The sequence below is a fragment of the Archocentrus centrarchus genome, chromosome 9, assembly GCF_007364275.1.
Source record: "Archocentrus centrarchus isolate MPI-CPG fArcCen1 chromosome 9, fArcCen1, whole genome shotgun sequence".
In the NCBI taxonomy this organism is placed as follows: domain Eukaryota; kingdom Metazoa; phylum Chordata; class Actinopteri; order Cichliformes; family Cichlidae; genus Archocentrus; species Archocentrus centrarchus.
This window is the reverse complement of record NC_044354.1, coordinates 25,220,158-25,235,049: the sequence shown is the minus strand read 5'-3', so window position 1 is coordinate 25,235,049 and position 14,892 is coordinate 25,220,158. Positions and strand designations below refer to the sequence as shown.

Here is a 14,892-nt window from a genome sequence, read left to right as displayed (position 1 = left end):
CATGAATCAATTCAGTTTGAATGATTTAGCTGCTCTAACAAATACTCCACAGTGCTGAAAACAAAAAAACCAAGCCATTCACCATTAGTGAGACCAGACTACAAAATACCTACCTGCAGCACTGTTATCTGTACAGGACTGATGATGACTTCTCTTACCTTGAAACCCGTCTGCTGATAAAAATGCACACTCACTCTTCTAGGCTAATTTGTGTGAAGCTTTACAAGCATTGGCGGGGATGGCTGAAATCTGCCTATGATGTATTTTTCTTTTTCTTTTGTATCATAAGAAGCAAGATTTAGTCCGCCTCATCCCCAATGACCAAATTAACTCACTTGCTCTGTCTCTCACCATGACCTCTTTAAGGTCCCGTGGTGTCACATAACTCTGCAGGCAGTATCAAATCATCTTTTAGCTGCTGGTGTTGTTGTTGAGCCTGGTTTAGCTAATGAGCTGAGACACGGCAGCTTAATAATATCAGTCAGCACTCCACAATGGAGGGCTCATTAAAACATACAGAGAAATAGGCCACATGTTCTGATTAGGTTACAGAGCTCCTGCATGGGTCTGGTTTGTCATTGTGTATGAGGCCGTATTTTTGTCTGTGCGTGTATGTTTTGAGTGTGTTTGGAGGTAAGATGAGCCCCTGTAGGGAGACGCTATGCAGGACCGATGCTTCGAAGTGAGTGAATGCCCTCTTTTGCTGCTTTATCTCTTTTTCCCATGGTCCTCGTCCTGCCCTTTATTTTACCCACCTACCCTTTCCAGGCAGCCTTCTCCCACCCCAACTGATTGCTAGTCCTTCCAGCCATTGTTTGACTTTTAACCCCAACCGCTGACCTTTTTGCATGCTACATAAAGCCAATATCACCCAACGCCCTCGACTCAGACACAAGGACAGACTTAATGTTAATTAACCCCCAACTCCCCCACCCATACACAAACACAGAGAAGCACACACAGACTCGTACTGACAGGATACACTATGGGACCAGCCCCATCCTTCGTTCAGCTCTCTTCCTTCCTTCTTCACTCCAACCCTGTACCCTCCCCTCTCTCAGCACGTTTTTATTGCTCCAACAGCACATAAAAACACACAAATGAAAACTCTCACACCTACACAAAGGCTGTTTCGCTAAAATGGAAACAAGCTGGATCAAACGATTTCACACCTCATGGACGAAGGGAGTTGAGACCGACTCAAGGACTTTTATGCAGCGTTCTCTTCACTTTGAAATCATCATAGTGGGAAGCTGGAGCAGTGCTGGTGCATTAATGGTCAGACACGTATGGGCTTTTTTTTTTAACTGTCAGAGGCTGATTTTCAACATTCAAACGGGGGGTTTCTTGGTAGAATAGCAGTCTTAGCAGGGTAGTCTTTGAAACATCAAAAGCAATGAAACACTGAAACAATGAAATCCAGTAATGAAACAAAGACTGTAAGAAACCAATACTGTAGAGTTAATTTGGTTGTAGTAATGAATACTAGAAATAGAAACTAAAATAATTTTTACAAACACATAATGCTACATGTTATTTAGTTTTAGCCATTTATTTGATGGATTGTCAAGTTTTTATGGTCTTCAGAGTTTGAATTCTAATGTCTTTTTATCACAACTGTAAGTTTTCTTCAGTTCAGATTTATTTACACAGTGCCCCCCCCAACATTAGGGAGAGAACCAGGGCCCATGGCAAACTGGAAAACCTGGCCCAAGCACAACTGGGGGCCCATTGAAGAAGCAAGTGTCTTAGTAGTTGCTCCAGCAGTTGAGGCTGACATCCTCCTGCGTATGAGAACTTCCCGAGTGGCCAGCTTGGGTCACTATGTGGTTGCATGATATCGGAAACATCCGAGTGCTGATTAACTCAGGGGGGGAACCCCTCCTCAGCCTACCAATTAAGCCTTCCTGGGCTGACAGTCACCCAGGGGTCTGTGGTTTGATGAGCTGGGCATGGAGAGAGCCCCAATGATCAGATGATCCTCTACGAGCAAGCACTTTGTGACAGTGGAGTGGAAGCAGTTCCTCGTGCTGCAGCTGGATTGTATGAATAAATACCAGCAAAACCAATGGTATTTCTATTGTTTGTGATTAGCGCTAACCAGGAAACACAAATACCATCAGAACTACATCTTGGCAGTGCCACTGTTGACGCGCTAGCAAGTTAGCATTGTCATTAAGTGCAAGTTGCATGAATAGAGTTTTGTTGGAGAAAATTCCATCATTGAAACATTAGTTCCTCAGAAATGGAAGAGAGTATGCAATGGAAGTGCCAGTAACTTCAACTAGGGCAGAATCAGGCAGTGCGCTACACCTGAATATAGAAAAACACACAATTTATTGATGCACTGTGCCCTTTTCTTGCACTCCCATCTCTATTCACCCATAGATTGTTTGTCCTGTGTTCACAGAAGGAATTTCTATTTCACAGCTATCAGATGTTTCCTAAAAGAGGAGCAGTTTAATTTATGGGTCAGTTCAGCTTTCTGTGCATTATTATGTTCAGATAGACCTCTTAAAGACATCAGGTTAAAAAGCTAATGTCTTTCCAGAAAGAAAGATTTATTGGTAAATTATCATTTTTGACATGTGCTCACCTCATTTCACTTGATTTAAAAGTGTTCTGAAGGATTTATAATGGTGTTTGAAACTCTGTGAACCTACCAGAAAGCCTTGGAAAAAGCTGTATCATATGTTAATTGTACCGATTTGGATAATTATTAGCTAAAACATTTTGACTAGACAGCAGCCTTTAAAAACACAGTTCTGATGGTTTTCAGCCATTGCTTAAAGTAAAGTAAAATTATATGAAATGCCTGGAGCAAAAAAACCCTAAAAAACAAACAAACAAAAATGACTGGTCATACATAAAGGAAAGTTTTTGTATGGGTCTTGAGGGGAAAAAAAAAATGTGGCTTGCATATACAGTTTAAAGCAATATGAAGCATGAGCAAGCCTAAGTGATAGAATAACTAGCATATCAGTGAATAGGTGTAAACAAATGGGTGTGTTGAGTCTCTTTGTACTGACCAACCAGCTCACATTAAAGAGCTGTGTGTTTACGGCTGTGTGTGTGTGTGTGTGCGTGCCGACAGATTGAGCAGACTGCTTGTGTTGAGCTGGCACAGATGAAAGATAATCAAAGAGGGATTTGATCAGCTGCACACAGTGAGTGGATGTGTGTGTGTGTATGTGTGTGTGTGTGTGTGTGTGTGTGTGTGTGTGTGTGTGTGTGTGTGTGTGTGTGTGTGTGTGTGAATGCAAAAGTGTGTGTAATGGTGTCTTTCTGATACATCCATGGTTTTGAAACACTATTTGAAATCCCACTATAAAGCTGCGATCATCAGTATGTGAGCCACCCATCAAGTTTTCACGCACCTGAGCACGATGTGTTATGTTTTCCTTACAATTAATGATTTGCTAAGCAGTGCTGGGGCATCAAGCAGTTCAAAAACATCAAGTTAATGTCATTAACTTTCTTTTCACACAGTGATCGGAATTTACTTCCTATTGTAATTACCTCAATTTGAAGCGGAACTGAGCACCACATTTGACTTTAAATGACCTCTTTCCATTTGATGGAAGGAAAAACAACAGCAACAAAAAGAAAGCACAAATGCTGTGAGAACACATAGAGTAACATCTTAGCCTCCATCACTGCTGACTCCCCTCGGAGCCCTGCTCTTTCATGTCTCTCCCCTGGGAGATTTTGCCAGCCTTCAAAACTCTATCTTTCCTTTCATCCCTACTGTAGCTCCCCTCACTGGGCCAAAGTCCCCCACCCCCCGCCCCGCTTCACCGCCTTGTCCGTGTCATGGTCGGCTGGTCAGGCGTGGTCGGCTTATAATTCTTTAATCGCCGCTCTGATCTCTTCCATCAGTGCCAGGGGCTCCAGCTGATTACAGATGAAATGGATCTGATTTGGACTCTGACTGCAGGCCAAACACCTGCTCAGACCTGAGGAACTGATAGAAGAGGAGGTCAAGGCAAGATGAAACCAGACGTGCTGACGTGCAGATGCTGACGACAGCAGGACCGTCTGTGCTTTTGGTCTGTGACAGCATATGCTTGATAGAAGCAGATCGTGGACAAAAGAGTTCAGGATTGCCCGTTGTTATTTCACACCTACATTCGATTCATTCATTTGATGCATGTTTGCAGAAATAATAATAAAAAAAAAACTTCAAAGCTAAACTGAACCCAATCATTTTAACATGCTGGTAAAGCTTCAGATCACAAATTAAAGCTGCCCCACTAAATATTTTAGATCAACATTGGATCAAACAGACACATGTATTTGAACGGGATTACTCATCATAATGAACTCATGGAGAACTGTCCCAGACTCTGCAGTGCCCGTCAGCTTTGGAAGCATTTTAGTACCTTTTAGCTAATTCTTTGGCTTTAAGGGCTTGCAGCTTTAACGTTTTAATTGAGGTTCAACCATCTTATCAGCTTTGTTGCCATCCACAGCAGGTAGAAGTGAATCATTTAGCAGCTAAAGCTTCAGATTTTTCTCTGAAGAACATGGAAAATAAACAACAGCTAGAAGGAAAGTGAGTATTGGATATTCATGAAGTGACGGATACGACTTCAAATGAATGCTAATGCTCTTCCATGTCTGCAGGATGTTTAAATAGGCAATTGTATGCTAACACAGTAGCTGTATCAAATATATTTGAGGGGTATCTGACTGAATCTATGAAATCCCTTTGCAGCAATCATTATCTTCCTCAAGGAGATGACAACCAACCTAAGACAACATTTCAAGTTTAAATTATAGTGGAGAGTTTTCACTGCATATAAATGGCTTTAATCACTGGTGCTCCACCCTGTGCCCTTGAGGTCCAGAGCTTTAATCCCAACCAATCACTAAAACAATTAACTGCATCACTGTATCAGCCTCTGTGGTAAAAATACATAAAATGAGCAGACCTTGTCAAGGTTCTAAAATTAAATAGAAAAATAAATAAATAAAATATAATAGCATAACAAAGCTGGACTACATTTTAAAAGCTGCATAATATATTGTCACATTAATCCTGGCAAATGGAAAGATAAGGAAAAACAATCAAGGTGATGTCGTCTTCCTGAGGTGGGGCAAAGACTGTATATAAAAGATAGATGTAACCAATGTGATGTTGCTGATTAATGAGGTCCTGGTGTGAATTCTTGAGCTATTGGAGCATGTCCCAAAGCGTGTCCTGCTCTTTCTTCCTTTTTTTGACTCACAATCTACTAAATGGATATCACGTTGTATTCAATAAGACTCGAGGCGACTAAGACCAAAAAACATCTTTATTAAAGTGTTTACTGAGGTCACAGACTACGGGAAGAGTCCTTATTTGAGGACTAGAGGAGGCGCCCCCTGCTGGCCATCAGAAGGAACCCAGGTTAAAGGCAGGTTTAAGAAGAAGTATCTCTTACATCAGCACATTTAATCAGTGTGCAGTTCTTAATGTAAAGGCTCGTTGCTCCTGCAGCTTTTCGGTTAACCGATCAATCAAGGCAAAACGATATCAAAATGATCAACTAAACATGAACTTGAAATTTAAATATCAGTCTGACCATCAAGCTAACTTAACCACAAAATGACAATTTAAAGTTTATCCACTGTTTGACTCGATTGTGGGTGTATTGATTGGTTGGCTATCTGCTTAAGTACCACTGGGTGCTCTAGCTATTTTCAGTGTGCATCTAGGTCGGTAAGAGATTTATCGTAATCCTTCAACCTGAAACTAGGTTTTTCATTTACATGACATTTAAGAAATGTGATTACTGCAGCAAGTCAACAATAACCAGGTTATTTATGCACAGGCAGACACACTGTCTGTTTTTCTCTCTCCCAGCCTCTCCATCTAACTCTCTCCCTTTTTTCTCTGGACGACCTTGTGCTGTCAGCCCGGCTGTGTTGTTTCTGACGAGCGCACATGACTGCAGCGAGGAAACGGTAAAAACCACGTGCACTCTGCCCTGCCGTGACCTGCCTGCCCTGTGTGCAGGCCCGGGGGATGCTGGGATAATGCTGTCTGACCTGTCATCAATGCACATACAAAAGCGTGCACACACTCGTCTGTGGCCGTGCAGTAATCACAGACGAGTGTGTGCACATACAAAAGCGTGCACACACTCGTCTGTGATTACTGCACGGCCACAGGTCGATCAGCCTTGCTCAAGGCAATGGACTGGCTTATGAATAGAAGGCTGAAACACAAAGAAACTAATTGGGACTAATATTATTTTTTTGAATATATCTACATACTTTTTAAAATGAAAAGCAGAATCACGCACGTGTATTCAAACACATGAATTCATGTGCCCAATAAACACAGGTGCTGTACGCACATACAAAACAATAACAGGAATGCTTTATCACGTGTCGTAAGTGCTCCCACAGTTGCACACACGTTCGTTTTTTCATTTTTTTTTTTTCAAATTTACCACTCACATATGTTGCAACCTGCTCCTCACACACTAGCGCACTAATCAAATCACTCAGGCAAATAGGCTCGTTGTTCCCTGCCAGCCAGATTCAGACAAACAAAAAAATCTGATAAACTTTCTCTGTTGTATTTCAAAGCTCATTAAAAAGTATTCACCACTGTATGATTCCGTGCTGTAATCAGCTCTGAATAATAGAAATGGTCGTATTGACGCCTGTGGGCACCTGATGTTCTGTCTCATTTCAGAACAACAACTGCAGGGCATATGAATGCAAACTACACTCTGTGCACGACACACACGCCCACGCCCACACACACACACACACACACACGCACACACACCGTCTCCCTCTCTCTGGCTGCCAGTTGCTGAGACACTCACAGTGTATTCTAGCTAGGGGGAACCACCTACTATGCTCCTAGGGGGGCTAATTGTCCAGTAGCACTCCTTTACTTTCCCTCCCACTCTCTCTGTCCTCTCCATTCTCCTTAGGTCTGTTCTTTTGGGAAGAGTTCAGCAGTTCATGCTGAGCCCAGAGCCCTGGATCCCAGTGAGGTGCCATAGGGCAGAAAGGTTGCACCTAGCTGGACTCCTATACAAGCAGCCCACACAACACTCTGTGGTGGGAAGGAAAGGTGGACACTGAGAGAGAGATAAGTAGAATGACAGCTGATAGTTGTCTAGGACTGAAAGGGTAAGGCACGACTATAGTGTAAATGTTTAGGTTTATGATCTTCTTCTGAGATGTAAAATATGTTTTAATTCATTTAAGCCCCTTTTAGACATTCAGCCTTTTCTGTTATTGACGTCTGAACTTGTCGGCTTCATGTCAGAATGCTCACTATATAAGTTTTGATTGTCTGACCTAGTGATTTTTACTATCACTTTCAATACATCACAAGTCTGAATGCATGCAGTCACACGAGCACATTGCCCACCTCACTAATAAAAGACATGATTGGAGAATGCCCTACACATCAGAGAGAGGGGGAAAAACATTTGGCATAAGATGCCTGCTTTTAGCCTCTTTCTCGCCAAAGACACAAAGCTGCTCCTCTAAGAAAAATGGTTATATATGTTAAACAGGCTTTTTATAGCACACAGGACGAAGTCTAAACATCAGACTTTTTACAGATTTCAGCAGCAACACTGGTCCATAAACATCACAGAGAGAGAAACCGACACAGTTTACATTCCTTTAGTTGCTGGAGGCATATAAACAGGACCGCTCAAAATCACCGATATATATATATCAGTCAGGCTCTAATGCTGATTTAGTCTAGTAATGAAGACAGACTGTCAGCCAGGACTGATTAAGACTAACCAAATAATGACATAATCCAAGGTTTGACAAAAAGTTAACAGGAGCTGAAATTTGTTGCTTCAAGCTGTTCCTAGAAGTCTTTGTCTTTGTTACAACCCTGCTACATACATGTTTATGGACCAGCACCAAAGTGTAATTATTTTGTGTTGGCTAGACAGTCATAAAATAAAGCTAAATGTTAAACTACTGATGAGCTAAGCTGTCTGGGACTTCGCTGACTTTTAACTGTCACAGTGAATATGGAGAGTGTTAAGGCAATGAATTGCCATGCATAGCCCACAACAATATTTAAGTTTGCAAACATTAGCCACAGTCAAGTGTGTCATTTCTTCTCTCAAATGCCAACTATCAAGCTCTCTGCTAGTTAAAGGCAATGCTAGCATCTAAATCTTTAGCACACAGATTATGTGAGGATGAGTGGATTATATGTTTCTTCTACTTGTCATTCCATTTAAATCACTAACTGGCAAGTAACAAATTTAGAGAAAAATGTTGAGCCCACAACAGTGAAGGTACCCTTGAGAAACGCACTTAACCTTAAAGACACAATATGTTCAGTGACTGAGAGTAGAGATAATAAAAGACAGCTTTTGGTACTGGGCAGTTCCCAGTGGCTAAACTTAGCAAACTGTGGTTCTACTGGGCAGCTCTCAGGAATGAATGAGCATTACTGTAAAAAAAAAAAAAAATGCAAAGCAGGACATTTCAGGAGAAGTGTGTGCATACTCAGCAGAAGCAAAGCTATCGGATCGGTTAGCGAAATCAACAGTCATCAGCTAAAAATGCACCTCGCAGACATGTAGTGCAGACAGAGATTTATTTATGAGAAGGAAGGATGAGTGAAAGGTGAGAAGAGTAAGAAGAGAGTAGTGGGCCTTGATGCTCTAACCTAGGGTCTATTAGAGCCTGATTGGAACCATTAAGAGAGAAAGGCGATACACGAATCTCGTGCAGGGCCCCTCCGGCCCAGCTCTACATTAACCACAGCCTGCTCTCTACTTTGTTGAACACACGGGCTGATCGATAGCAATGAGGAGGAAGGAGGGGTAGGAGGTGGTGAAGCGAGGAGAGGAGAGGAGGGGAGAAACGAGGTCCAGGTTTACGGGAAGATAAGCTGGGATCAATAGAGAGAAAAGGACTGCTGCGGCATGGAGAGAGAGGACAGAGGAATGCCAGATGGAGCGGGTTCACACTCGTTCACCTCATCAAACTTGATGGAGGGGAACCTGTGGGTGAGTGTGTGTAAAAGTGTGTGTGACAGGGCATTTGGGCAAGATTCATCTCTTGCCTGTCTGAATATGCTCAATGTCTGCATCACATAAATGTCCAAATAATGGGCACGGGGGGATCGGCGTGGTTGTGCAGAGGTTAGCAGCATTGCCTCACAGAAAGAAGGTCTGAATTTTAAAACGGCTTATCAGCTGGGCCCGTCTGTGTTTGCATGTCCTTCTTGCGCCCGTTAATCGATTCCAAACTGGCTGTGGGTGTAGATGTGTGCGCATGAGAGGTTGTCATGAATGAAGTTGGATAAGCAGTTAAGAAAGTGGATGGATGGATCAAAGTTGTGGTTGGGATAAATGAAGAAAAACTTAAAGTTAGATTTATGTTTGCTTCAGATCCTCAGTTTATTCTGTCTGAAGCAAGCTGCCCTCCCTTCTGACTGGCTGTCCCTTGCAAACAGAAGGTTTGAAAAGCACGTAGAAGGCACATCTATTAAAGCTATCCCCTCTCTCTGCCACGATACAGAGCTAAACGTGGGAAAAACCTGTAGGAAATCAAATGTTTAGAGCAGTCAGTACTTGCTCACCTCACTATTTGAAACTTTGGCCATGTTTAACATTAGCATCTGAGTGTGTGACAGGACTCATATAACAGAAAATAAGACAAAGCAAAAATAGCTCCACTTTAAAGAGTGTTCTCATTAAAAACCAACAGAGCTGCTCAAAGGCCAACACTCTTTAGGCTAGTGAAAAAAGCTTTTAATATGAAGCTTTGTTGTGAAAAGTGTTGCGATAAAAAAGGAAGGAACATAAAAGCAGAGGCAATTGGAATTAATTAGTAGTTAGCGTTTTACTTTAAGCTGTATGTGAGGAGAGACACGTAGCCTTATATAATAAGGCTGCACCTCCTCATTATATAAAGTGTCTTATACAGCATAATGTATTGTTTTACAGTGGCTAGTGCCATTCTAAAATCATCAAGTATTGAGCTAGTATATGGTTATTATTAACTGTGGGCAAAGCCAGAATAGCCCTTTCCCCACTTCTATGTATTTCTCCTATGCTACGTTAATTGGACACTGGTCTTATTTAGCTTATTGCTCAGAACGTCAAACTATTCCTTTAACCATTCACTAATGAATTCCAATGCTTTCTGCTTTGTTTTCGTTAGTCCCATTAAAGAATTAAGATTTCCTGCAGATCCTTCTCATTAAAAGCCTACCAAGAAAATGATTATGCCTCTTTTCAGTATATGCTGGAGGGCTATCAATGTGAAACACTGCGGCAGGAGGTGTTGAGCTGAAAATTGGAAAGGATTGGGCAAAACAAGTGAATCAAAAGGGGATTTCTGTAAGCAAAGAGAAATGAGTGTGACATGACTCTCGCCGCACTGATGGAATTAGTGCGGCAGAAATGTGCATTACAGTCAATTTATCGGTGTAACAGTTTAACACAGAAAAGTGCTGAGTCTGCATTTATAACCATTAACAGCATGAGCAGCAAATTAAAGCAGGGGTGGCTGAATAGAAGCCTGTTTTTGGTAAAGGCCGGCTTTGTTGCATTAAAAAAAAAAAATCAATTCAGTGTTAATTGAAATTATTGTGGTAGCTTATTGTGGTGTCCCACATGCAACTCAGTGAGCAGGGTTGTGTTTGTGTGCATGAACATTGCAACTCTTGGGTGTTTGCATTTATCTGTGCATAGCCGACACCTGTCAGGCTGGCGTGATGTACATAACCTCTGCCTCCATCGTTCCTGTATTTTCCTCCTCTTCCTCTCTCTATCACTCTTTCAATCACTCTTCTCCCCCTCTGTCACCCCACCCCAGCTCACTCTGTGATGGCACTCTGTCAGTGAAAAGCTATTTATGATCGGCAACCAATATCCTCACAGAGATAAACATACACTGTGAGAGTGATAGGTAGAAAGAGAGAGGGAGAAGCAGAATTATTAGGGAGAACGCGGGATAAGTGAATTGCGATAGAGCAGGAAAGAAACATAAACCCGCAGAAGGAAAAAAATGGGCCGAGGTATAGAGGAATGTTGCCCTCGGCTGATTACTCACAGCTCCGTGTTTATGTGCACACGTGATTCAGTTGATATCGAGGTATACAAGCGTGTATGTGCATGTTTAAACAAGTTCCCTCTTTGGCTTGTGCGTCTCTATATTCTGCAAGAGGAAGTTGGGATATAAATGACTTTTTTTATCGGAGGCAATTTACTCAAGTCTGCTGCGCCTCTTGCTCGCTCGATCAAGCTGACAACTGATTGTAAATGAGAGAGCCCTTCATCTCACACACTTCAAACAAGAGGTGGCCACCTACTAAAACACACACGCACATAGTGACATCCAGTTTTCTATGACAAGGACATAGGTTTGGGTTTCAGTAAGTGAAGCGCCGCAGTGTTGGTTATAGAAATAACCCTGATTCTATGAGTGTAAGAGCAGCCGTCTAAGGCTTATAACCCGATTATTTAAAACATTTATACTTACTGCAACACATAATATCGTTATATATAATATATCGTTGTATACTTGTGTACAATGATAATAAAGTTGAATCTAATCTAATTTAAGCTAACCTAATATGCAAATGCACCAAAAGAGAGCTAATTAGTTATTGCAATTAGGGGCTACTTTGCTAGGCTACCTACCCCTGCTGTTTTTTGGCTTTTATGCTAAGCTGAGCTAACTGTCTATCACAGCTATTGTGTAGCCTGAGAGGCAAAACAAGGCTATCATGTTACTATGCTATGGTGCTTATACAATTGTTGTGAACACATTATAATAACTTTAAAGTTTTAAAATTGAAGCCACCAAAGATTTGTGGCTTCTGCATTTTTATGAACTTTCATCAACTTTTCTCATCTGATTTTAAGCTGCTTGAACACTCAGATTTCAGAGTAAATCAAAGTAAAATTACTAAAGCAGAAACACCAACATTTGTACTTTTGCATTCAGTCTCAAAAGACAGAAATAACAATAAAGGTTCTCGTCAGTAAACCTAACCTTTAAATTCTGTACACAGCTTGTCACATTCAATCATCCATTGCTTTTTTTCTCCTTCTCTTTCTTCCTTTGTTTTCCACTCTTCGACTTTCAGGTAAAATATGGCCGCCTCTCCCTTTCACCTGAACATATACAATCAGGACAAGATGTGAACGCTAAGCAGACACACACACCATAACCTTCAGTGTCTTCCTTAAGAAAATGCTTTGAAATCTGAAATCCAATATCCTACCTAAATTCAGCTTTTTCTTTCTTTTTTGGTCACCTTTCTTTGTCTCCTCTGTCATACATTTTTCTCCCTTTTCTTTGTCTCGCTCCAGAATAATTTCTTTCTGGGAGTTCCTCAAAATGGCTGTAATTTCCACGTCCTGTTTTGACAACTGCTACCCCTCCTCCCCCCGCATGGTTTTCCTTTTCCTGCTCATATTCACTTTCTTATTTCTTTTGATTCCTCGCTCATTTTACATGCCCCCCCATTCCTCCTCCTTTCTTTCCTCTGTTCTATTCTCCGATTCCTGCTGTCAGCGAGAGATAGAAAAGATGCTGCTGTGTTTTTCTTCTCCACCCTTTGTTCTGTTTTTACTTTCTTACTTGTTTTTCTTCTCCTCCCTCGCGCGTCCGTGTGCTTTCGTCTTAATCTCTACTTCAAAAATTTTTTTTGCTCTGCTTTGTCTTCCTTGTGAATGTTGACTAGAGACCGACGTCACACATGAAGGTCACATTGGGCTAAAGGAGAAGAAGAGGAGATAGGCAATGAGTGACAAGGGTGGATATTAGGGGTGGATATGTGAGACTGACAAGGGAGCTTTAATCATTTTAATGTCTCTGTCAGACAAGACCTGCTACTGCACATAATTAGACACACATTCACAAATTCAACGGCAAATATAATTACTACCTGTACATACACATACATAACCACACATATCCTGTAGAAACATGAATAGCCTGATCACACAACAGTTTAAGCACAGTAAAGGCATCTTTTGAGAAATCTTTGATTTATTTTGACAGTGTCATCTAGAGGCTATATCACTGGAGCAAAGGAGGATGTGTTGCAACATAATTATAGAGCCAGTATGATTAGGGAGGAGGTTGGGCTGGATGGATGGGCCAAGAAAACGATGACTGTTGGTCATTTCCTGTTTCAAACAAAGAGACAAGGTGTCTTTTAACCATGACTGTTCTTAGCCTTTAGCCGTGTTTATTACTGAAGCTTTGAGCGTGACGGCTGTAGGTTTGAACCCAAATGTTGAAGTTTTACTCAGTATCATTTAAGGCCTTTATTGACAGTCAGACAACAAGGAAACGCGGTCTTTCGTTCTTGATTTCATTATACACAAGTTTTAATTGCAAGAGCTTATCTTACAATATGGACTCTTAACCTCTTAGCAACCTCTTACAGTAACCCTAGGGTTAGTGTTAGAGTGATGCTGATATTTAGTGATTTAAAAATTATATCAAAATTTATTTCAGTCAGACACAAAACAGTAACAGATTTTCTAACATATGTGGAGTTATTTATTTAATTTGTTGTTTTGTTTCCAAACACATATGTTGCCAACAGGGAAGTTGTAGAGTGCCCTCTGGTGGACAAAACTATGCAACGTCAAAACTCACGACATGATTGAAGAGTGTTTCTCTCATCTCTTCTTTGCTTTTTTCAGTTATTACAAATGATGGTACTGATAGCCAACACAGGCCAATAAATTCAGCCCACTCATAAATTCTAAATTTTCAAAAACAAATGAGGTCTCATAGAGTTTTCCATGTCTTCATACAGTTTTAAAAGATTTTCCAATTGGCTGTTCCAAAAAGGCAAATATTCTACAAAAAAGGGGTGAATGCTAGCAGCCCCTAACCTTAGACGGCTCGCCAATGACCTGGAGGCTCTTAAGCAGTCATGGTCACAAACATGGCTGCAGTTTTCACAAAGAAATATTAAAAATACTGAAAGAGATTAAAAGACTAATGACTGAGCTACAGAAGCTGGCAGAACAAAGGCAAGCTCACACCTGACATCATGAGCTCAAGCGAGCTAGCTTCACAAGCAGTGAACTGATGTGTTGCGGTCTATTTTAAAATAAATAGGACCACTGAATTCTGCTTCATATGAACAGTGTGAAATGCATGTATGCAGCTAAGTTTGGAGGTACGTTGATCCAAAGTCCCACGCACAGGGATAATTGTTTGACTCAGTTTTACTGCAAAGTTTTTCTGGTTTTGATTGCAAGATCTTACAAACATCCAAAACAAAGCCACACACACATACACACAGACACACACACACACCTGAACCCTCGAGGCTCACATTCACAGGATCCCATAGTTCATAGTGTAGATCACATAACTGACTGCAATGCCTTTGCCAGTGTGTACGGGTTGGGGTTTTTTTTTTGCGTCTATGTGTGTGTGTGTGTGTGTGTGTGTGTGTGTGTGTGTGTGTGCAGAGGCTGAGATTCATGTCAACATCAATGGCTCACTAATCACAATGAGGGCTCCAAGGGCCAAGCAGATACCGTCAGCAGCGTATGGCCCGGCTAGTGTTACAAAGAGGGAGCACACAAAGGCAAGGCTCAAACCTCTGACACCATCATACTTCATTCCCTTCTGTCAATAAACTAGACACTGAAAACTCCGCTACACTCGGTGAACACTGTGCTCCACTGCATCGACTGGAAAAGTTGTGATGTTCATCAAACTTTATTGAACCAAACACACACACACACACACACAGAAATTAAATTGTGTACAGAACCTTGGCATAACTCTGCCAAAAGGAAACAAAACAAATCTTTGAGAAATTTCCCAAATTTAAACTTTTTGGAAAATTTATGCGACTAGTGTGATGACCTTGAGATTGTGCATTCTTACATGTAAAACAGAACTCTCTAA

At 41.3% G+C, this 14,892-nt stretch overlaps 1 protein-coding gene across 2 annotated transcripts in view; it reads right to left on the bottom strand.

The window, feature by feature from the left end:
• Positions 1-14,892, bottom strand: part of sema4c (sema domain, immunoglobulin domain (Ig), transmembrane domain (TM) and short cytoplasmic domain, (semaphorin) 4C) — a 108,925-nt gene that overhangs the window by 56,192 nt on the left and 37,841 nt on the right. Inside the window, exon 2 of one of the 2 annotated variants that reach the window (XM_030738259.1) lies at positions 12,589-12,723. The exons of the other annotated variant lie outside the window; for it this stretch is intronic. The gene's annotated coding sequence lies outside the window, so the exon portion shown is untranslated. The remainder of the gene's footprint in view (positions 1-12,588; positions 12,724-14,892) is intronic. 2 annotated transcript variants of the gene reach the window in all.